Source organism: Rana temporaria, chromosome 6, assembly GCF_905171775.1.
Source record: "Rana temporaria chromosome 6, aRanTem1.1, whole genome shotgun sequence".
Taxonomy (NCBI): Eukaryota; Metazoa; Chordata; class Amphibia; order Anura; family Ranidae; genus Rana; species Rana temporaria.
Window position 1 is genome coordinate 135116059 of NC_053494.1, and position 24305 is coordinate 135140363.

General features: G+C 46.5%; 1 protein-coding gene across 1 annotated transcript in view; it reads left to right on the forward strand.

Annotated features, from left to right (window-relative positions):
* The first annotated feature begins 1303 nt into the window (after positions 1 to 1303).
* The window catches only part of MAP3K13 (mitogen-activated protein kinase kinase kinase 13), a 204369-nt gene continuing 181367 nt past the window's right edge, over positions 1304 to 24305 (forward strand). Inside the window, exon 1 of the mRNA XM_040357405.1 lies at positions 1304 to 1391. The gene's annotated coding sequence lies outside the window, so the exon portion shown is untranslated. The remainder of the gene's footprint in view (positions 1392 to 24305) is intronic.

Genomic DNA, 24305 nt, shown 5'->3' on the forward strand with positions numbered 1-24305 from the left:
ATAAAAATGTGTGTCTTACCCCCTTGGGGGCATTTGGGGGTTGTCTCTCTTTTTACAATTGGTCACTACAGTTGAAAATGAACATTGAGAAAATCAAACAGATGTTTTCAAGGCGAATTCTACTAGTGTATGGCCAGCTATGCACAGATATAGCTAGATTCAGGATGGCGAGCGCATACTTGCGGCAGCGTAGCTTATGGCATTTAGGCTACGCCGCCGTAAGTTAGCGAGGCAAGTACATGATTCACAATGTACTTGCCTGCTAAGTTATGGCGGCGTAGCCTAAAGCGGGCAGGCGTAAGGGCGCCTAATTCAAAATAGGCTGAGGTTGCATGTTTTATGTTAATTAGGCTTGACCCGACGTGATTGACGTTTTTTTGGAACTGCGCATGCGCCGTGCGCCTACATTTCTCAGTGTGCATTGCGGCTAAGTCCGCCGCACGGGCCTATTGATTTCGACGTGGACGTAAACGACGTAAATCCCTATTCACGGACTACTTACGCAAACAACGTAAAATTTTCGAATTTCGACGCGGGAACGGCGGCCATACTTAACATTACTATTCCATCTATTTGATGGAATAACTTTAGGCCGCTAATGCGTTACGTAAACGGCGTATCTGTACTGCGTCGGCCGGGCGTACGTTCGTGAATAGGCGTATCTACTGATTTACATATTCTACGCCGACCGCAATGGAAGCGCCACCTAGCGGCCAGCCTAAAAATTACACTTTAGGATACGAGGGTGTAAGACACTTACGCCGCTCGTATCTGAGCCTAATTTAAGCGTATCTGGTTACCAGAATACGCCTAAATTGGCACGGGCGCACATTCAGACTTAGGCTGGCGTATCTACCGATACGCCAGCCTAAGTCTCTCTGAAACTGGCTAATAGATCTGCAGGTACAACGTGCCGATACAATGTTAGCCATTCATATCTGGGAGGGATTTTGTCCTGTTCTATGTACAGTATGGTTCCTCCTATAACATCCATGTACTACTCCTTGCCCATATCAGCCTATCATCTGGATTTTTTTTTTTTTTCTTTTTTTTGTTTGTAAATTTTATGTTTTTAATCTTTTAATGAACATAGCAGGTGATATACTCGACACTTTTTTTTTCTTAATACTTTGACATGCACAGCTCCTCTGTTTACAGAAGTCCTGAGGTTGAATCACCTGTAGCTAACTAGACTGCTGCAGACTGAGCTTCCGCCCTAGGAAATATACCCTCCCCCTCCCTATGTCCCCGTGTCACTGAATACACACAGACGCAGGTGAATGTTCACCTGTCACCTCCCACATTCCTCTGCGCTGTGAGCGCGCTGTGCTGAGTGCTGGATCCCAAGTGTCAGGGAAGGCTGAAGAAGTGACAGCACCTGCCAATGTCTGGTATGTCTTGCAGTGGTCATGTTGTGTTAGATCCCTGTTGCTCCTGTGACATTTTCTCTGCTAACAGTTGTTAACTGTCATTGATGAAGCCGGGACAGGGGGGGGGGGGGGGTTGTGGCTGGGGAGAATGCCATACACTTGGAGACAGGCTTGTAAAGGAAGGCCAAGTAACGTCTAAGTGACATTTACTACAAACAAGAGCTGTGCACAGATTTGATCAATGATTGTAATGACTTGTGTTACTTTGATTTTTTTCTATTTATATTTTTTTGGTTTTCTGTCTGACTTTCCAGGAATACCGCCACTGCTTATTATCCATATTGTTTTCGCTCTGCATTGATCCTTTAGTTGCACGCAAATCACTCGTGTTCCAGTGTTTGTAATTAGTCAACAACTCATTGTTCAACATTGGATGTTTTACTTTGAGGCAGATGAGCCTTCCAAATTTTCTGTTGTGACAGCACATTGGCTGGATGGTCATATGGATATTTGGTGTCATTGTAAGCTACATAAGCGTTGCTAGCTCAGACATGTTCAATGAATAATGTATGAGGTGTGTCTTTCTGCCTTCGAGGTTTACCATTACCTAGAGATTACCGGGAGCAAATCAACTGGCAGGCAGTCTCTCTATGCTGGGCTGCCCAGATGAAATTCAGGCTTTGTCATTTGTATTTATTTTATTAAATTATACATAGCTCCCAACTGTCCCTGATTTGGAGGGACTGTCCCTGATTTGGAGCAATGTCCCTGTTCCCCCCCTCATTTGTCCCTCATTTTGGTCTGATCTATATCATACCTTTAACCACTTCCCGCCCGGCCTATGGCCGATTTACGTCCGGGAAGTGGTTGTGAAATCCTGACAGGACATCCATGGGCGTCCTGCAGGATTTTATGCCGCGCGCACCCGTTTGGGCGCGGAGATCGGTGATGCGGGGTGTCAGTCTTGACACCCTGCATCTCCGATCTCGGTAAAGAGCCTCCGGCGGAGACTCTTTACCACGTGATCAGCCGTGTCCAATCACAGCTGATCACGATGTAAACAGGAAGAGGAGTTGATGGCTCTTCCTCACTCGCCACCAGGGTGGGCCAAACAAAAAAAAAAGCATTGAAAAAAAAAAAGAGCTTTTTAAAAAAATAAAAGATGCCATGGGCACTGACTGGCAACATGGGTAGATCAGTGCAGTGCCACCCCATGTGTCCAGTGCCACCCCACAGTGTCCATCAGTGTCACCCCACAGTGCCCATCCATGCCCAGTGCCCACCTATCAGTGGGCATCTATGCCACCCATAAGTATCCATCAGTGCCACCCATAAGTGCCGCCCATGTGTGCCCATCTGTGCCGCCCATGTGTGCCCATCTGTGCCGCCCATGTGTGCCCATCTGTGCCGCCCATGTGTGCCCCTCTGTGCCGCCCATGTGTGCCCATCTGTGCCGCCCATGTGTGCCCATCTGTGCCGCCCATGTGTGCCCCTCTGTGCCGCCCATGTGTGCCCATCTGTGCCGCCCATGTGTGCCCCTCTGTGCCGCCCATGTGTGCCCCTCTGTGCCGCCCATGTGTGCCCCTCTGTGCCGCCCATGTGTGCCCCTCTGTGCCGCCCATGTGTGCCCCTCTGTGCCGCCCATGTGTGCCCCTCTGTGCCGCCCATGTGTGCCCCTCTGTGCCGCCCATGTGTGCCCCTCTGTGCCGCCCATGTGTGCCCCTCTGTGCCGCCCATGTGTGCCCCTCTGTGCCGCCCATGTGTGCCCCTCTGTGCCGCCCATGTGTGCCCCTCTGTGCCGCCCATGTGTGCCCCTCTGTGCCGCCCATGTGTGCCCCTCTGTGCCGCCCATGTGTGCCCCTCTGTGCCGCCCATGTGTGCCCCTCTGTGCCGCCCATGTGTGCCCCTCTGTGCCGCCCATGTGTGCCCCTCTGTGCCGCCTCGTCTGTGCCCCTCTGTGCCGCCTCGTCTGTGCCCCTCTGTGCCGCCTCGTCTGTGCCCCTCTGTGCCGCCTCGTCTGTGCCCCTCTGTGCCGCCTCGTCTGTGCCCCTCTGTGCCGCCTCGTCTGTGCCCCTCTGTGCCGCCTCGTCTGTGCCCCTCTGTGCCGCCTCGTCTGTGCCCCTCTGTGCCGCCTCGTCTGTGCCCCTCTGTGCCGCCTCGTCTGTGCCCCTCTGTGCCGCCCATGTGTGCCCCTCTGTGCCGCCCATGTGTGCCCCTCTGTGCCGCCCATGTGTGCCCCTCTGTGCCGCCCATGTGTGCCCCTCTGTGCCGCCCATGTGTGCCCCTCTGTGCCGCCCATGTGTGCCCCTCTGTGCCGCCCATGTGTGCCCCTCTGTGCCGCCCATGTGTGCCCCTCTGTGCCGCCCATGTGTGCCCCTCTGTGCCGCCTCGTCTGTGCCCCTCTGTGCCGCCTCGTCTGTGCCCCTCTGTGCCGCCTCGTCTGTGCCCCTCTGTGCCGCCTCGTCTGTGCCCCTCTGTGCCGCCTCGTCTGTGCCCCTCTGTGCCGCCTCGTCTGTGCCCCTCTGTGCCGCCTCGTCTGTGCCCCTCTGTGCCGCCTCGTCTGTGCCCCTCTGTGCCGCCTCGTCTGTGCCCCTCTGTGCCGCCTCGTCTGTGCCCCTCTGTGCCGCCTCGTCTGTGCCCCTCTGTGCCGCCTCGTGTGTGCCCCTCTGTGCCGCCTCGTGTGTGCCCCTCTGTGCCGCCTCGTGTGTGCCCCTCTGTGCCGCCTCGTGTGTGCCCCTCTGTGCCGCCTCGTGTGTGCCCCTCTGTGCCGCCTCGTGTGTGCCCCTCTGTGCCGCCTCGTGTGTGCCCCTCTGTGCCGCCTCGTGTGTGCCCCTCTGTGCCGCCTCGTGTGTGCCCCTCTGTGCCGCCTCGTGTGCCCCTCTGTGCCGCCTCGTGTGTGCCCCTCTGTGCCGCCTCGTGTGTGCCCCTCTGTGCCGCCTCGTGTGTGCCCCTCTGTGCCGCCTCGTGTGTGCCCCTCTGTGCCGCCTCGTGTGTGCCCCTCTGTGCCGCCTCGTGTGTGCCCCTCTGTGCCGCCTCGTGTGTGCCCCTCTGTGCCGCCTCGTGTGTGCCCCTCTGTGCCGCCTCGTGTGTGCCCCTCTGTGCCGCCTCGTGTGTGCCCCTCTGTGCCGCCTCGTGTGTGCCCCTCTGTGCCGCCTCGTGTGTGCCCCTCTGTGCCGCCTCGTGTGTGCCCGTAATTGAAAGAGAAAAAGTACTTATTTACAAAGAAATTAACAGAAAAAAATAAAAACGTAATTTGTTTTTCAAAATTTTCAGTCTTTTTTTAGTTGCGCAAAAAAAAAAATCGCAGAGGTGATCAAATACCACTGAAAGAAAGCTCTATTTGTGGGGAAAAAAGGACGCCAATTTTGTTTGGGAGCCACGTCGCACGACCGCGCAATTGCCATTCAAAGTGCGACAGTGCTGAAAATTGGCTTGGGCGGGAAGGTGTGAAGTGCCTGGTATGGAAGTGGTTAAGGGTGTGTGGCAGGGGGCGTGTCCTATGCCTACATACATTTGCTAGTAGGTGTCACTCATTCCCATCTCAAATTGTTGGGAGGTATGTGTATATATGCAGAGAATCTGTTTTTCTGTAAACACGGTATAAGACCGTTGTGAAACATAAAAGGCGGTACAATAAATGCTTGCTGGCATCTATAATGTCTTGCATCAGCTATAATTACTTGGCATGTCCTTTTTTTTTATTCTATTACATCTAAAAAAAAAAAAAGTACATTTGCAAATTGTGGAAATTTGGATAGAGGTTTTGTTGGCAACCTGGGGTAAAATGAAAGGAAAATATATATAAAATGTTTTTATCGCAATGTTTTGAAAAAAAATCAGGTACTAACAGAATATCAGACGCTTTTTATCTGACGGTTTAACCGCTTAAGGACGCCTAACGAAGATATATGTTGGCCGAGCGGCGCGGCTGGGCAAAAGGACCTATAGGTACATCCCCTTTGAGAGCCCAGCAGTGGGTCGCGCGTGCAACGCTGGCGGCGTGATCACTACTCGGTCGTGAGCTCCCTGACCGCGCCCGTGGACCCGATCGCTGCTGGTGTCCCGCGATCGGGTCACAGAGCTGAAGAACGGGGAGAGGTAAGTATAAACAAACCTTTCCCCGTTCTTCCTACTGAGAGTGTCACTGATCGTCTGTTCCCTGTCATAGGGAACGACGATCAGTGACGTCACACACCAAGCCACGCCCCCACACAGTAAGAATCACTCACTAGGGCACACTTAACTCCTTCAGCGCCGCCTAGAGGTTAACCCCTTCACTGCCAGTGTCATTTTCACAGTAATCTGTGCATTTTTATAGCACTGGTATAAAATGGTGTCAAGTGTCTGATGTGTCCGCCATAATGTCGCAGTCACAATAAAAATCGCTGATCGCCGCCATTACTAGTAAAAAAAAATTATTAATAAAAATGTCAAACTATCCCCTAATTTGTAGACGCTATAACTTTTGCGCAAACCAATAAAAAAAAAACGCTTATTGCGATTTTTATTACCAAAAATAAGTAGAAAAATAACTATCTGCCTAAACTGAGGAAAAATATATTTTTTTATATATTTTTTTGGGGATATTTATTATAGCAAAAAGTAAAAAATATTGTTTTTTTTTTCAAAATTGTCGCTCTATTTTTGTTTATAGCGCAAAAATTAATACCACCGAAAGCTCTATTTGTGGAAAAAAAACGTCCATTTTGTTTGGAAGCCACAGCGCATGATCGCGCAATTGTCAGTTAAAGCGACGCAGTGCCGAATCGCAAAAAGGTGCCTGGTCCTTTAGCAACTAAATGGTCCGGGGCTTAGGTGGTTAAAGTGAAACTTCACTTCAAGTATAGCCTTGCCGGTTTGCACCGCCCTACCAGCCTGTAACCAATGTAAAAAAAAAATTGGCCTTGCTGGTTTGCACCCTCCTACCAGCCTGTAACCAAGTTAAAAAATTTTTGGGCCTCGCCGGTTTGCACCCTCTTACCAGCCTGTAACCAAGTTAGTTTTTTTTAGGGGCTAAGAGCAGGGAGCGAGTGCCAATTTTTATCGATACCTGCTCTTGATCTCAGTTCCACTGGTTTGCACCCTCTAGAGTTGCCACCTCATTCCTTTAAACCCAGACACATTAATTACACAGGTTCTGTGGCTGATTAAGGTGGTAATTAAACTCGGTGCCTTATCTGCATTAAATAACTCGAAAACTGTAATTCATATGTGTTCGGGTTTAAAGGGATGAGGTGGCATGAGGTGAGGATGAGGTGGCAACCCTAGCATCCTCCTACCAACCTGTAACAGTTAAAGGTTTTTTTCGGGGGGAAGGGGGGGGGAGAGCAAGTGTCAATTTTTATCGGTACACACTCCCACTTCTGCGGGGCTTGCCTACCGGAGGAAGAAGGGAAGAATTATATTTTTAATAAAAGACGGTCTACTGTACTGTAGGCCGGGATCTGGAAGTCCCCTTGTTAAAGGGGGTTTCCAGATTTTGATAAGCCCCCTGCATGCAGGCCCTGACAGCCACTGGCTAGGGTTGTCGGGAAGAGGCCCTTGTCCCCATTAACATGGGGGCAAGGTGCTTTGGGGTGGGGGGTGCAGTGGCCCAAACCTTAAGGTTTAACTACCTGGTATGTATTGGGGGGGGGGGGGGGTTTCCTTTTTTTTTACAATTGGTTGTTAACCATTTAAGGAACGGACCAATATGCAGCTAAATGACCCAAGGGGTTTTTACAATTAGGCACTGCGTCGATTTAACAGACAATTGCGCGGTCGTGCGACGTGACTCCCAAACAAAATTTACGTCCTTTTTTCCCACAAATAGAGCTTTCTTTTGGTGGTATTTGATCACCTCTGCCTGCGGTTTTTATTTTTTGCGCTATAAACAAAAATAGAGCGACAATTTTGAAAAAAAATCAATATTTTTTACTTTTTGCTATAATAAATATCCCCCAAAAACATAACTAAAAAATTTTTTTTCCTCAGTTTAGGCCGATACGTATTCGTTTACCTATTTTTGGTAAAAAAAATCGCAATAAGCGTTTATCGATTGGTTTGCGCAAAATTTATAGCGTTTACAAAATAGGGGATAGTTTTATTGCATTTTTATTAATTATTTTTTTTACTACTAATGGCGGCGATCAGCGATTTTTTTTTCGTGACTGCGACATTATGGCGGACACTTCGGACAATTTTGACACATTTTTGGGACCATTGTCATTTTCACAGCAAAAAACGCATTTAAGTTGAATTCTTTATTGTGAAAATGACAGTTGCAGTTTGGGAGTTAACCACAGGTGGCGCTGTAGGAGTTAGTGTTCACTTTGTGTGTGTTTACAACTTTAGGGGGGTGTGGCTGTAGGACTGACGTCATCGATCGAGTCTCCCTTATATAAGGGATCACTCGATCGATACGCCGCCACAGTGAAGCACGGGGAAGCCGTGTTTACATACGGCTCTCCCCGTTCTTCAGCTCCGGGGAGCGATTGCGACGGAGCGGCTATAAACAAATAGCCGCGCCGTCGTCCCGGATCGCTCCCCGAGGGGACCCGACCGCCGCAAGTACCGGGTGGGGGGGTCCCGATCGGACCCCCGACCCACATCTAGGCAGGCACGTACAGGTACGTTGATGTGCCTGTCCGTGCCATTCTGCCGACGTAAATGTACATGAGGCGGTCGGGAAGTGGTTAAGGACACAATGGCTGGCTTCCCAAACCCCCCTCCTTAACAACCAGCTAGATACAGTGTAAAAAATGCAAATCGCTGCAAAAACGCGTGTTGAAAAACACGGCAAGCACCACAAAAAGCATTGCAGAAACGCTCAAAAGCAACATGCATAGATGTGAATTAAGCCTTACATATGATCACTCAAACAAAAACACCTGAAAGTCTGTAGTCATCTGTGCAGCCAGTCTGTTTGGTATTTTTTTAGCTTGCATTTGTGGGCAGTAGTGTATGAAAAGATGTACCAGAATAGTATGAAAAGTATGAAAAGATGACAACACCACAAGCTTGTACTTGGTCCAGTAAACATTTATATTGACTACAGGTCACAGGGAGGCACAAGATAGCAAAAAACAATATAAAGTTGTTTTGTAATACAGATTATATATTCATTTTATTGCTGTTTCACAAAATACCTTTGGTGACGTGCTTGTTGTTTTTTTAGATTTTCTTTTTTATTCTATTCTATTTTGTCCGTCAGCCTTTTAAAGGGGGAACTGTAAACCTTCAAAATGTATTGGCTATATCCTGTGACCCGTTGTGAATAAATAAATTTTTCCTGGACCTAGAAGAAATGACTCTTATCCTTTTAGCACTTCTGGGGCACTTGACAATACCTAGTTGACAGAGAGCTGTCTTCAAGACTTGTATGTCAAGGGTTTTGTCTTTTTTTTTACCTATTAGTAGGTTCAGCGCCCCACCAGCACATCTTTAAAATCTCTTAAAGTAAAACTAATGGCAAAACCTTTTTTATTTCATTTTTGGATAGAGTATGGGAGGGTCATAACAGCTGTAAATTTATTTTTTGCCATCTCTTTCCCATGGGGAGATTTCGCTTCACTTCCTGTCCCATATCCAAAACAGGAAGTGAGGAAATCCCTGCAAATTAAGGGTCTCCCTTGGGGACCCCCAGGTTACCAGAACTAGTGTCCACATGGGAAGATTTCCCCTTTTCTAGGGACAAGCCAAAATTTGTCATTTCTTTCTACTTTCATTTCCAATGATAAATGGGACAAATAGAGAGGGTGAATCTCCCTAACAAGGGAACAGAAAGCAATAAAAAACTGATAGGTGTTCAAACCCGTCCCCACTCTATCCAAAGCTAAAAACAAAAATGTTTTCCTTTAGTTGTACTTTAATGCCAGGACATTGGTTTCTTCCAGAGGGGTTGTCTGTAGAAAAAAGTGATTGGTGTAAGCTGGCCCAATTCAGAAGCTAGACGTAAAACGTAATTGGAAAAACGAAGTTTAATCACTTTTAACACATTTCATTACTTAACATTTTTTTTCCTTACTACATCCGACAATTTTACCTTAAGTTTTGGACCACTTTACAAAAATATTGTACGTCTTTCATAAATACACATACATTTTATGAAACCGTAATTGTTGTAAAATACTGTATGTTTTAAGCCATAGCCAGCTTGATTTATGGCAGCCACATGTAGTAAAGTTTTTTTGGGGACTTTAGTAGAAGCATTTAAAAGGCTTGTAAAGGCTTGTGTCTTTTCACCTTAATGCATCCTATGCACTAAGGTGAAAAACCACCTGGCAGTCACCGCCCCACTGTTTTACACACCTGAGCCCCTTCATCTTCTTTGGCGGGAGCGCACCATCCTTCTCTCCACGGAGTCCCAGCTTTTATTGGATAGATTAATAGCAGCACAGCCATTGGCTCTCCCTGCTGTCAATCAAATCCAATGATGTGGGCGCTGGGGGGTGGGGCCGAGTCAGCATTGTGTCTGTGAACGCAAATTCTGGACTCGGGAGCGCGTCCATAAGGTAACCCCCTCGGGAGAGCGCTTCTTCTAGGGGGTTATTTAATGCAGGGAGGAGCTGCAAGAGCTGCCAAGGGACACCAGAAGAGGATGTTCAGGGCCACTCTGTGCAAAATGAGCTGCACAGTGGAGGCAAGTATGACATTTTTTTTTTTTTTTAAATAACAAAGCTTTATCACTTTAAAGTGGATTTCCATTGTATACTGGCTTTAGCGGATACATTGACATATGGATGTATTGTGTACAGTAAAATTAATATTTTCACAGGCAAATTGGGTTATTGTGACCTATGATTAAACATTTTGTTGTTGAATATATTTGAATAAATGCTTATAGAGCGCCGAATGCGAGTTGTGAAACTCGTGTCTAAGCGACCATGGACCGTTAATCATCCTAAGGCTGCATTCACACTAGGGCGTTTTGAATCGTGGACCGACCTGCCCACGATTTGACAGCACTGATGTGGGAATGCCAAATGCGGAACTCTCATTTTAGATTATGGGACGCCGCGCAGTGATGTCACCACGCTATCTTGAGGAGGAAGGGCCCCTACATTGCTGGCAAGTTGTACATGTGATTTTTAATCCCCTGTTTGTAAGTACACTACTTTTTTAATAAATGCAACCGGTTCTACGGTCCCTCTTATTCCTTATGTTATGTGAATGATTCCATGGACCACATGTTATGTTGAAGGAGACTAAGGTGCGCTGAAGTTCATCCCTGGTGAGAGTCTGGTTCCTGTTATCATGACTCTCCTGGAAGTTGAAGGCCGTGGATGGGTTATAGTTGAATTTGTATTCGTACTTGCCGCCTGGTAAGCGGCCATTTGTATACGGTGGTGGGCACTTCATTCATTTGTGGAATCACTGCGGTGTCATTTATAGCCAGTGCTTATGGATTTTTTTTTTCTGTCTATGGACTTTTTTGAGCGTATCTACCTATAGCTGTACAATCATTGGTACATGTTGTGAAGGTTAGCCATTGCTTACTTATAATTCCTACATCATCTGAGGACTATTGTGGACTTTTTCCTTATTATTGGCGCAGTTTGCCCAATTTTTTTTGCCACATTTGAGATGCCATTAATTTGAATGACGCCTAAAATCGCAGTGCGGATCTGCCGCAATTAAACATGCTGCAGTCGTGGCAACCCGCATCGCGGGACACATGAGGCCCACATGCAGCCTAAATGGGGTTCATGTTTTTAAAAGTTGATGTTTTTAAAGTGTCGCCTGCTCCAATCATGTGAGGTTGTGGACCAAAAGAAGATGGAGTGGTGTTTTTCAGATTAATGCATTGCAGGCATTTGTGATGCTTGAAGAAAAATGACAGTGTGTATTTTTTGAGTACATATTTTGTTACTGACATAATTTCCCAAACGTTTGATGTGACTTAACATTTTTACACACTTGTTATGATAGTATTTCATCCAGTAATCTTTAGATTCCTCCTGTAGTGGTTTTCTCTGTCAGGGAGAGTGATTCTCCACTCAACAATTGCTATGATGGGATTGATTAGCAATGTGCTCTAATTATTATTATTATTTATTATTATTATTATTATTATACAGGATTTATATAGTGCCAACAGTTTGCGCAGCGCTTTACAACATCAGGGGAGACGGTACCGTCACAATACAATTCAACACAGAAGAGATCAGAGGGCCCTGCTCATTGAAGCTTACAATCGCTAATGTTTTATTAGAGAGGAACAGTAAAGCACTATTGGGCCTCATTGACTGCTGCTGTCAAACCTGCGTATATATGCATTAAGTGAGCATTTCTAAGTGCATATAAACGCATGTGATGGTTCTTTAGCAGACACCCTAGGAAATAAAATGGTGGTCATTTCAACTTTTTATCTCGCACGGTATTTGCGCAATAATTTTTCAAACGCTTTCATGAATTTAAAAAATAACAAACAGTAAAGTTAGCCCAATATTTTTGTATAATGTGAAAGATGAAGTTTCGCCGAGTAAATAGATACCTAACATGTCGCGCTTTAAAATTGCGCAGACTCATGGAATGGCGGCAAACTTCAGTACTTAAAAATCTCCATAGGCGTCGCTTTTTTTTTTTTTTTACAGGTTACCAATTTAGAGTTACAGAGGAGGTCTAGAACTGTTGCTGGCACTCCAACGCACGTGGCGATACCTCACGTGTGGTTTGAACGGCGTTTACATATGTGGGCGGGACTTGCCTATTACAAGGAATGTAAACATCCCTTGTAATAGGAATGGTTCGTGACAGGTACTCTTTATGGAGAGATGCGGGGTCAATAAGACCCCACATCTCTCCTCCAGGCTGGAAAGCATGAGATCCGTGAATTTTTTTTCACAATCTCATGCATTCAGCCGCGATTGCGGCTTTGTTTACATTCCGGTACCCGGCGTAACGTCATATCATCGCGCCCGGGCCTCCGACGATCATAGAGATGACTGGTGATCATCTGGTCACCAGTCATCTCTATGCCTCCCATCCGGCGCCGGCAGATCGTTTCTCCGGGTCTCCGATGGCACGGGAAAGGCCGGAGAAGCACTGGATGGCGGCGGGAGGGGGCGTCCCCTCCCGTCGCCTATAAGAACATCAAGCGGTGGAACTGCCACTATGATCATTCTTATGGTACACAGAATCGCCGGCTGAAGAGATGGATATCTGAATGATGCCTGTAGCTGCAGGCATCTGTCAGATACCCCCACTGAAAGCATTCTTTGCTGGGTTGGCAAGCTGTGATGTTGCTCCTGTCAATAATTCAGTGTACTCCTTGACAGCGGACATTATTAGGTTTGCTGCGGATCTCATATAATCAGGGACCTCCAATCCAGTCCCAGTATATCACTTCGGCTGATCCACCGGCATCTTGATCTTAGGGAGAAATTATTCCAAACGGGATGAACATCCAAAACTTGCATTAATTGTACATCCTGATACCCTTCTTTGACTGGCAACCCCATTGCTTGAACCCAGCGTGCTGTATATTTTCAATTCTTTTAAAACGTATCCAATGAAATATTCACCATCCTTTATAATACATGAACTAATTGTCCTCTACACACCCCTGAAGAAGGTTATCCCGAAACGCGTCGGGTGTAAAGAAGGTTCTTCTTGTATTTACCTATATGGTGACAATCTTTGGAACTCTGTATTTTAATTTAATATTTGAACATTTTTTGATGAATATGTACAATTGTGAATAAAACCTTTTTTACTCTCAATATCCTGTATATTTTGGAATATTGGTGCCTTAAAAGTCCACCCAGGGGAACCCCCCTTTTTCTTTTCTCACTGAAAGTCATATGACGTCCTTGGGTGGGAAGTGGTTAAAGATTATTGAATTCTGTACATCTAGGATCTGATTACAAACTCTCTAAATGTATTTAAATGTGACTAAACACATCTAAACCTGCTTAAGGCCTCTTTCACTTGACCTAGCTAGTGACATGCAAACCTTGATGGATTGCATTGTCAGCAGCTGTTGGCCCGTGGCTAGCAGGCATTCGAGAGGGAATATGCAGCCTCTTCCATGCCTGTTTAAAGAGGAGTACACATTGACATCCCTCTTCAATGTCCCCAAACCACATCCACTCTAAAGCCTGGTTCACACGATCAGATTGTTGGCCAACTGAGCGTCGGACTTTTCTCAAAAGGACATGTGCTTAGATTTTATCTTGCATACTAAAGGCACACAATTGTCGGCCAACAAACACAAACTTGGTGACGTACTACGTGGAATTTCAGCTCTTGAGCGCCACCATTTGGGCACCTTCTGCTAATGTCATGTTTGGTGAGCATTGAATCCGAGCATGCGTGTTTGTACTTTCAACTTTTGTGTGATGGACTTGTGTACAGACGATATGAAAATCTGACAACAGTCCGCCGAAAATTTACTAGCCTGCCATCCAACATTTGTTAGACAACAATTGTCTGAAGGAGCATACTAATGGTCGGGTTTTAGGCCAACAGTCTATCAGACAATCCCCTGCCAACAATCTGATCGTGTGTACCAGGCTTAAGACATGGATGAGGGAGTTTGGGGAGGAGGAACTTGACTGGAATACACAGTGCTGACCTCAACCCTATAGAACACCTTTTGGATGAATTAGAGCAGAGACTGCGAGCCAGGCCTTCTCGTCCACATCAGTGCCCAACCTCACAAATGTGTTTCTGGAAGAATGGTCAAACATTCCTATAGACACACTCCTAAACATTATGGACAGCCTTCCCAGAAGAGTTTGAACTGTTATACCTGCAAAGGGTGGGCCAACTCAATATTGAACCCTATGGGCTAATGCCCCGTACACACGATCGGGATTCCTGGCGGTAAAAAGTCCACCGGGAATCCCGGGGGGAAAACCGAGAACCTGCTCGGTCACTTTCCCTGTGTATACACCAGAGGTTTTCCCCTTCGAGAAAACTGTGGTGAGTGCTTTCTCTTTTCCCAACTGCCGGGAATCGTGTCAGGAAAAAAAGAGAACATGTTCTCTTTTTTCCTGCCATGATTCCCGGCGGTTTTCCTGTCAGGAAAACTGCCATGGAGCATACACAGTGCCAATTTTCCCGCCCAAAAGCTGTCATGTCAGTTTTCCGGACGGGAAAACTGCTTGTGTGTACGAGGCATAAGACTGGGATGCCATTAAAGTTCATGTGCGTGTAAAGGCAGGTGTCTCAATACTTATGGTATAGTGTAGCTGTTAAAATAAACAGCAATCTAGAGACCATGACTATTAGTTATTGTGGTTAGAATGGAACTTTTTAAATTGTAAAAAGTACAGTTTTCATATCTTGGGGCATATTTAACTTCCTCAAATCAAACACTTTATTCCAATTTAAAAAAAAAAAATGTATAAAAGGCAAGTAGGACACCTAATCTGTTACCATGAGAAGGAAGATGATATGAATATACTGTACACTGAAATGCCTTTTATATATAATCTTTTCTGTCCTGTCGAGCTCTGTTCCCATTCAGACACTCCTAAAATTTACAAGACTTTTTCAAATTTATCTGCAGTCAGAGAAAACCCAAAACTAAGAAAAACAACATTCATATGTAATTTCACTCAGGTTTAATTCTTTGCCACCGAAAACACATCTTGGCTTGGATGAGTTGTCAACATGTCAGATGGGTTGACATGTTAAAGTATATAAACAAAATAAAAACCTCCAAAAATCAACCCCCCCCCGCCAATGCATATAGTGAAACTCTTCACTTTTTGTATGTGCACAAACCTTAACCACTTCAGCCCCGGAAGGATTTACCCCCTTCCTGACCAGGCCACTTTTTGCGATATGGCACTGCGTCGCTTTAACTGACAATTGCACGATCATGCGACATTGTACACAAACATTTATGTCACCCCCCCCACCCCCCACAAATGGAGCTTTCTTTTGGTGGTATTTGATCACCTCTGTGTTTTTTATTTTTTGCGCTATAAACAAAAAAAACAATTTTTTACTTTTTGCTATAATAAATATCCCCCCAAAAAATATCTTCATCAGTTTAGGCCAATTTGCATTCTTCTACATATTTTTGGTAAAAAAAAAATCGCAATAAGCGGTTTATTTACGCGACGATTATGCAAATGAGGAGATGCGCCGATTCCGAAATGAACGATCACTCGGCGCTTTTTTTTTACGTCGTTTGCATTCGGCTTTTTCCGGCGTATAGTTACCCCTGCTTCTATGAGGCACAGCCAATGTTAAGTATGGCCGTTGTTCCCGCATCGAATTTTTAAATTTTTCATCGTTTGTGTACGTCGATTCACAAAAGCGATGGACGCAAGTTGCGCTCCCGCCGAAACCAATGACGTCCTAGCGACGTCATTGGGAGCAATGCACGCCGGGAAGATTTGCGGATGGCGCATGCGCATTTAAATCGGTGCGGGGACGCGCCTGATTTAAATACTACACTCCCCCTAGCCGCGGAATTTGAATTCCGCCGGGGGATTTAAGAGCCTCCGCAAGTTTTGAGGTAAGTGCTTTGTGAATTAGCATTTTGCTTTAAAAAATTGCGGCGGCGAATCTTAAATCGCATAGGTTACGCGGATCTAAAGATCCGCTAACCTATGAATCTGGCCCATAGTGTCTACAAAATAGGGGATATATTTATGGCATTTTTATAATATTTTTTTTACTAGTAATGGTGGTGATCAGTGATATTTTTTTTTTTTGTGGGACTGCGACATTGCGGCACACAGATCGCACACTTTTGTCACTTTTTTAGGGGGCAACCAAGGGGTTAAGTGTTCCCTAGGGAGACGTTTCTAACTGTGGGGGGGTTGGACTGACATCTCGCTCTACTTCCCTGATGGTACAGAGATCTGTCTGTTTACATTGACAGATCCGTGTTCTGGCTCTCTGAGGAGCGATCATGGGTCGCCGGCGGACATCGCAGTCACTGGCCACGTGCATCAGCTCTGGCGTCGTGCTGCGTGAGCACACGTGCCCGCTACAGCTCTTAAAGCGGCTGACGTACACCTATAGCAGTTTGCACAGCCGTGCTAGCCTGCCGCAGTATAATGACGGCTGCTGATCGGCAAGAGGTTAAAGTGATTGTAACGTCTTGTGTTTTTTTCATATAAAAATAACAAACATGGTATACTTACCTGCTCTGTGCAGTTGGATTTGCGAAGAGCAGCCCAGATCCTCTACTTCTTGGGTCCCCGTTTGCTGCTCCTGGCCCCTCCCTCCTGTTCAGTGCCCCCACAGCAAGCAGCTTGCTATGGGGGCACCCAAGCTGAGTCACAGCTCCCTGTGTCTATTCAGACACCGAGACCTGGCCTCACTCCCTCTGTCCCCTGATTGGATAGCTGACTTTGATCGACAGCAGCGGGAACCAATAGCGCCGCTGCTGTGTCTCAGCCAATCAGGAAGGAGAATCTCGGAAAGGCTGAGACACTTGTGGACATTGCTGGACAGAGAGAGACCTCAGGTAAGTATTAGGGGGTTCAGGGGGGCTGCTGCACACAGAAGGCTTTCATAAATCGCCAGCCGGCGGTCCCCTCTTTAGCTGATTGGGCTTATCGCTAGATCTTGGTGCCAGCCGGCGGTCCCCTCTTTAGCTGATTGGGGTAATCGCTAGATCTTGGCGCCAGCCGGCAGTCCCATCTTTAGCTGATTGGGGGTTATCGCTAGATCTTGGTGCCAGTCAGCAGTCCCCTCTTTAGCTGATTGGGGTTATTGCTAGATCTTGGTGCCAGTCAGCAGTCCCCTCTTTAGCTGATTGGGGTTATTGCTAGATCTTGGTGCCAGGCGGCAGTCCCCTCTTTAGCTGATTGGGGTTATTGCTAGATCTTGGTGCCAGCTGGCGGTCCCCTCTTTAGCTGATTGGGGGTTATCGCTAGATCTTGGTGCCAGTCGGCAGTCCCCTCTTTAGCTGATTGGGGTTATTGCTAGATCTTGGTGCCAGGCGGCGGTCCCCTCTTTAGCTGATTGGGGTTATCGCTAGATCTTGGTGCCAGGCGGCGGTCCCCTCTTTAGCTGATTGGGGTTATTGCTAGATCTTGGTGCCAGGCGGCGGTCCCCTCTTTAGCTGATTGGGGTTTATCGCTAGATCTTGGTGCCAGTCGGCAGTCCCCTCTTTAGCTGATTGGGCTTATCGCTAGATCTTGGTGCCAGCTGGCGGTCCCCTCTTCAGCTGATTGGGCTAGTGAAGTGGAAAGGATTGAACACATAGAACGTATGGTATCATGGGATGCTGACAGCGTCTCCCCGCAGGGATGTAGTCCCAAGGGAGGGGGCGAGCACACTGACTAACCCCCAGCCAGAATGACCCGGATGATGGGGGCAAGCTTACTGAGGTGGAATAGGAAGTGAGGAATTCAGACAAAGAAAAAAAATATTTAGAAGGAAAAGGTAAGGGAACCAACAATGCACTAGCTTAAAGTGGTTGTAAAGCCTTACAGGCCACTAAGACTTGCAGGTAAGCCTAGATTAAGGCTATGGGTAGCAAGAAATATCTCTTTAACCTACACGGTTAAGGAGATATTTGCAAGAAAGACGGCATTGAGCGTGCTGTGAGCGTGTCGTTTCTGAATAGGATCGTGCCGTCCCTGGCAGCTCCCACGCGCATGTTGTGAGAGTGACGTCATCGCTGCTCCGGCCAGTCACAGCGCCTGGAGCCACGATACAAGGAAGTCACTCCGGGAGAGATGGCGTCGGAGGAGAGGTACGAGGACTGCTGCGGGGGCTTCGATCTCAGGTAAGTAATTCATAATGAGCTAGTATGCTATGCATACTAGCTCATTATGCCTTTGTCTTGCAGGGTGTATTTTTTTTGTTTTTCCTTTTGTGGGTTTACTTCCTCTTTAAAGGAACCTATTTAGAAAATTAAAAACAAACCTTTACAACTCCTTTTAAAATTCCAAATGTTCTGTATATTTTTTTATAAAATTTCAAAGGTGATGATTGGGTGAAGCATTAGAAGTGTGGGTGTCACTAATGTGCCATCTCCTATATATAGTGGGCATGGAGATTTTGATTTTACAGGCATGGATCAATTTTTTCCAGTTTTGGATAAAGTAGCGAAAGGTTAAAACCTCTGTCAGATTTTTTATTTTTTTTATTTTTCTTATTGGTGGAGACCACCATCAATATTTGTCATAATGACTGTTGTAACCAGGACAGGGACGTTATGGGTTTCACCAGAACAAAAATAAAGGAAAATATCTTTCTGTAGGTTGGGAGAATCTCTCTACCCTAGTCTAATCAGGTAGATTGTCTGACCCCGTACTTTGGTCAAGCAATACTCATGTGGTCATTCTGCCCATTTTTTTTTTTATGTCACAATGTAGAGAATAAGATTTCCTATCATCTGTGCCCAATCTTGCCACACAGTTAATCCAGCGCTGAGCAATCCTTTTTATTGTTCAGTGACATAAAACAGACTTCCAGATAAAGACCTAAGTCCTTGCTTGAGTGACAGGTTATTTACATATCTCGTGCACTAGCTTGCAGACATGCACACCTTTTTGTCTATGTATATTCTGATGGCTGTTTACACTGAACTGTGGATCACCCCATATTTTAAAAACATTTAATCAAAACACAGGAAAGACAGACAATCCTGGGAGAGCTGGACGGGGGAGGGGAGGGAGATGTGAATTGTGCACTTTACAGAAGCTGTGCATGTCTGCAAGCTAGTGCACGAGATATGTAAATAACCTGTCACTCAAGCAAGGACTTTGGTCTTTATCTGGAAGTCTGTTTTATTTCACTGAACACTAAAGAGGATTGCTCAGCGCTGGATTAACTCTGTGTGGCAAGACTGGGCACAGATGATGGGAAATCTTATTCTCTACATTGTGACATCATCCACTTTAACTGAGATGAGCTACTAACTAGAGCATCAGGCCGGGTTCACACTGGTACGACAAACGCTCCGACATTGGAAGCTCATGACGCATGATGTGTGAAAATCAATGCCGCATACACACCATCACTTTGTGATGAAAAAAGACATTTTCTGTGAAGTAAACGACGTTTTTGAAACTTCAATTTTCAAAGACGAAGTTGCCTACACACCATCGTCTTTTCACAATGCTCTAGCAAAGCGAGGTTACGTTCACCACTTTTTTCCATTGAAGCTCGCTTCATAACTAGCTTCTGGGCATGCGCGGGTGTAAAAACGTTGTTTTAAACGTCGTTTTTTGCTACACACTGTCAATTTCTGTGAAGTAAAAAACGACGTTTTGAAAAACGACACATAAAATTGAAGCATGCTTCAATTTTTTTTTGTCGTTTTTCACAAGACATATAACAACGTCCCCCCCCCCCCCCCACACGGTCATTTAAAGTGACGTTTTTAAAAACGTCGGTTTTTTCATCACATAAAGTGATGGTGTGTACGCGCATGAGGGTTGCCTATGGAGGGAGCCCTCAAGACCCAGGGATGAGAAAATAGAATGGGTCTAGACTCTAGAGAGGGGAGTCCAGACATGATACACCAAGGGAAAAGGGTAGTAGAGACAGGAAGCAGGCAACAGGGGGGGTGTTGGTAAGGTTGAGGTGAGGACAGAAAAGGTAGGCGAGGGTAAAGGTGGCTGTATTTCTGTTCAAATCAGAAGGTTGCATTTATTTTTCTACTTTACATTTTTATTGTGTTTATCTTAATATACCTTTGGTAGGTTTAGATCTGTTACCTCCCTCCTTTACCCTTTATTCTTGTTTTCTCCTCCGCGTTTTTTCGTTTTTGCACTTTAGATGCACATGTTATGGTATTTTATGTTGGGCCACATTAACGGTAAAGGTGTAGCTGCTGCAGGGCCACTTCCAGGGAGCCCGCCAGAGGATAGAAGGATGTTAGGTACCTTTTGTGAATTCAGGAGATTTTGGCCCTGGTTCACACCAGTGCAGCTTTGAAATCACGCTACTTCAGTACGATATCAAAGCCGCAGATCAGTGCGATTTGGACCTCCGATTTTAATGCGGCTAGCGACTTCATTTAACTTTCAGAAGTCAATGCAAATCGCAATGAAATCGAAAAAACAGTAGCGCAGAAACCATTTTACCACATAGCGGTCGTGGTGGGAACAATTGTGAACTCCAGACTGGGCTATGCTAATACCCTCTACCTCGGACTCCCAAAGTACCAAATCACTCGTCTGCAAGTTGTTCAAAACTCGGCCGCCAGACTGGTGACTGGGATAAAACCCTGGGAATCAATCTCACCTTCGCTGAGAACCCTTCACTGGTTGCCAGTAAAAGATAGAATTACTTTTAAAGCACTCTGTCTGATACATACGTGCAAACATGGGAAGGCCCCCAAATATCTATGCGAAAAAATCAAAGCTCACAACCCCAATCGCGTTCTGCGATCCACCAACCAAAATCTACTCCAGATACCCAAAGCCAAATACAAGTCCAAAGGAGAGCGAAGATTTGCACTCCAAGGTCCCAGACTATGGAATGCTTTACCAACCAGCATTTGGTTGGAGGAGAATCACTTCTTTAGAAGAAAGATCAAAACTCATCTCTTTTGATATCAAAAGACAGGAACAACGAGCGCCCAGAGGCGATTTAATTCGCATGTGCTGCGCTATATAAGTTCTTCACTCACTCACTCATTTTCAAAGTCTCCGCGCCTTGAGTCGCAACGATTGGAACAGTTCCATTACTGACTTGTTGTGTGATTTAGAACTGTCAACTATCAACAGTACCTTAAACACTTGAGTTGCACTATTCATAATGTTGGGGAATCACAAATAAATTGTACACCGTAAAGTCAGTCCGGTCATCAGTGTTGTGTCTTTTGAGATATCAGCTCAGTTTAGACACAAATGAATTTCTGAAGGCCTTGCATAATGAACACAACAGTCATATTGGAAAAGGGATTTACAGTTGAACCTCGCAAATCAAAGCGAGTTTTGCCATTGAAGTCAATGGAAAGGAAAATAATTAGTTCTGCATTGACTTCAATGGGATGCAATACCAAATGCGGCCAGCGGTGGGGGGCACCAGAGAGCACCGAAAATGGCAGAAAAGGCCCAAGGACACTTTGGCTCGTTTCCTGCGCCTCTGTACCTCAGCCAAATGAGGTATTGCAGGCCAATGTTCGGCCTTTCTCAGCTCCTGCGCCCCCGTACCTCAGTCCAAATGATGTACTGCAGGCCTATTTCTTTATCGTTACATCACGGGACACAGAGCGGCATTCATTACTATATGGGTTATATGGAGTACCTTCAGGTGTAGACACTGGCAATCTTCAAACAGGAAATGCCCCTCCCTATATAACCCCCTCCCATAGGAGGAGTACCTCAGTTTTTACGCCAGTGTCTTAGGTGTTAGTCATGGTTTAGCTTGCCTCCGCATCCTTGGGATTAGGTGAGCTACCGGTTCTGTCCAAAAAAGCCTGCGCGCTAAAGTGGTCAGTAACCGGACCCCAAACCCTTGGGGTATAGCCCATAATGCTTTCTTTTTAAGAGAGCTGGACCCTGGGCCCAGAACTTAGAAACCTTTGGGGCGCCTAATGTTTTCTGTTTGCCAGGGTGCTGTATGGGCCCAGGACAGTGGATCCTTCATGGAAGAAGAAGGTTCCCAGGGCCTGAAGGTCTAGACATCCCCACGGAGATGGGGGAAGATTGGACCTCTTGCTTGGCAAAGTCCTGCGGCATGGAGCAGGTAAGTAAGGGGAAAAACCTGCGGGGCTTGGCTCTTAGCAAGTTTTTTCTGGGAGGTCACAGGGGACATGCCTAAGGTTATGCATTGCATCTGGCAAACCAGTCACATATCATGAAGATAGGATGGCTCTATATGTTATATTTCCCCATAAAAGGTGACCTCCCTGGTAGTGTTGGAAAAGCTGTGAGTGGGGCCTTTTATGTACAAGTGTATGTGTGTGTCAGAGAGCTATGCTTACCTGCAAGCCTCCAGGCGATGCTCTATCCAGTCCTCTCCCTCATGCCTGCAAGGCAGGCAAAACGCTGACCTCCTCGTGTGTTCACAGGCCTGCGGCTGCAGGAACAGAGAGGCCCTTCCTCCCAACCCCCCCCCCGTCGCGGGCGCGCGCGCGGTGTGCGTGCACGTGTTATAGACGCATTGGCGCCGTTTTAGCTGGGGGGGAAGGGCGGGTCAGTGGTTTAAAGGAAGGGGCGGCCCTTCCTTAGATGCCACAGCTCATTCATTTCTCTGGCTTAAGGGAGGAAGGACTGGAGGGAAGCACGGGGCGCTGAGGACACACAGTGGCCAGAAAGAATACTACAGTCTTCAGAAGATTGTGGTTTAGCCTAGGAATAGGCTGGTTTTCTTTTCCATCTCATAGTCTTTTCTTTGGCAATACTACTCAGGGGGATAGAATGTTTTTTCTTGCCTAGATTGAAAAAAAAAAAAAAAAAAAAAAAAAGAAAAAGTTTTTCTTTGGAAAAAAAAAAAAAAAAAAAAAAAAAAAAAAAAAAAAAAAAAGTGTCATCTAGGGTAGAGGAAACATTTTTTATTCCCCAAACAGGTGTTTGGGCATTTAACTATTATAAGTCCCAGGTACCAATAAGTAGCAGGTGTACCTCGGTATTGTACCATGGCATCAAGATCAGAGGGTACAAAAGGTGGGGATTCCCCCGCAGAGTCTGAGGTCTCGGATAGAGCTATGCCGCTGCTTTCCCCACAGGGAGCCGTTGGGCCATCGGGGTCTGGGGCTAGAGCTGACGCGAGTCAACCCAACCCTAAGGTGGTCACGGAGGAGGTGTTACTCGCCTCTTTAAATGAGATGCGGAGAAGCATGGGAGAAATGATAGCCGCAGCCATGCGGGGTAGTAAGCGGAATAGATCTCCGTCACCCGTGCGCGGACCCTCGGAAGAGGAGGTCCTTTCCTCTGGGGAATTGGACGACCTATTGGACAGAGACCAAGTAGGTTCAGGGATCGAAGATCCGGATACAGAGGAGTCTGGGGCAGTCTCCCTGAGGGAGAGCTGGTGGATTCAGGGCTTGACGGACTTGGTCCATAAGGCATTCAACCTGCCTGTACCAGATCTCCAGGTATCGACGGTTTCAGCTTTGGGCTCACTGAGGGCGCCTCAAAGCAGGGCTGTGTTTCCGATCCATCCTCTCTTAGAGGGAGTCTTGTTCCAAGAGTGGAACAAACCAGACAAGGTTTTCTTTCCACCTAAGAAATTTTCTGTCTTATATCCTATGGAAGAAAAGTTTTCCAAGAGATGGGCTTCTCCTGCAGTAGACGCAGCCATCTCATGTGTTAACAAATCGTTAACATGTCCTGTAGAAAACGTACAGGTTTTCAAAGATCCAGTTGATAGACGCTTGGAAGCCCTACTTAAGAACTCCTTCACTTCTGCAGGGGCAGTAGTACAGCCAGCCGTGGCTGCGATTGGAGTCGCTCAAGCTTTATCGGATCAATTTAAACAAATGCTTGAACTTATTCCTGCCGAGCAGGCAGAAGAATTTTCGGATGTCCCTAAAGCCATATGTTTTACGGTAGACGCAATCAAGGATTCTATCCAACAAGCGTCACGTTTATCATTATCCCTTATCCATATGAGAAGACTCTTATGGTTAAAAAGCTGGGAGGCTGAGCCCCCATGCAAGAAGCTCCTGGCAGGGTTTCCCTTCCATGGAGGACGGCTCTTCGGAGAGGACTTAGATAAATACATTCAGACCATTTCAAACGGCAAGAGTACTCTCTTGCCAACTAAGAAGAGGGTTCAGGGGCCTGCGTTTAAACGACAGTCCTCCCCTGGGCAGGGGCCCTCTAATGCCAAGCAGTATCGACGGCCTCCTGCAAGAACAAACTTCGGCTTCAACAGCAGATCAAGAGGACAGGCTGTTAGGGGCAAGAGGCAGTGGTTTCGCAAGCCGGCAAAACCAGCCCCCAAGTCTACCTCATGAAGGGGCGCCCCCACCCACGAAGGTGGGGGGAAGGCTGCGACTCTTTTCGGAGATTTGGGAAGCCAGCATTCCCGACGAGTGGGTACGGTCTTCCGTGGCCACAGGCTACAAGCTAGAAT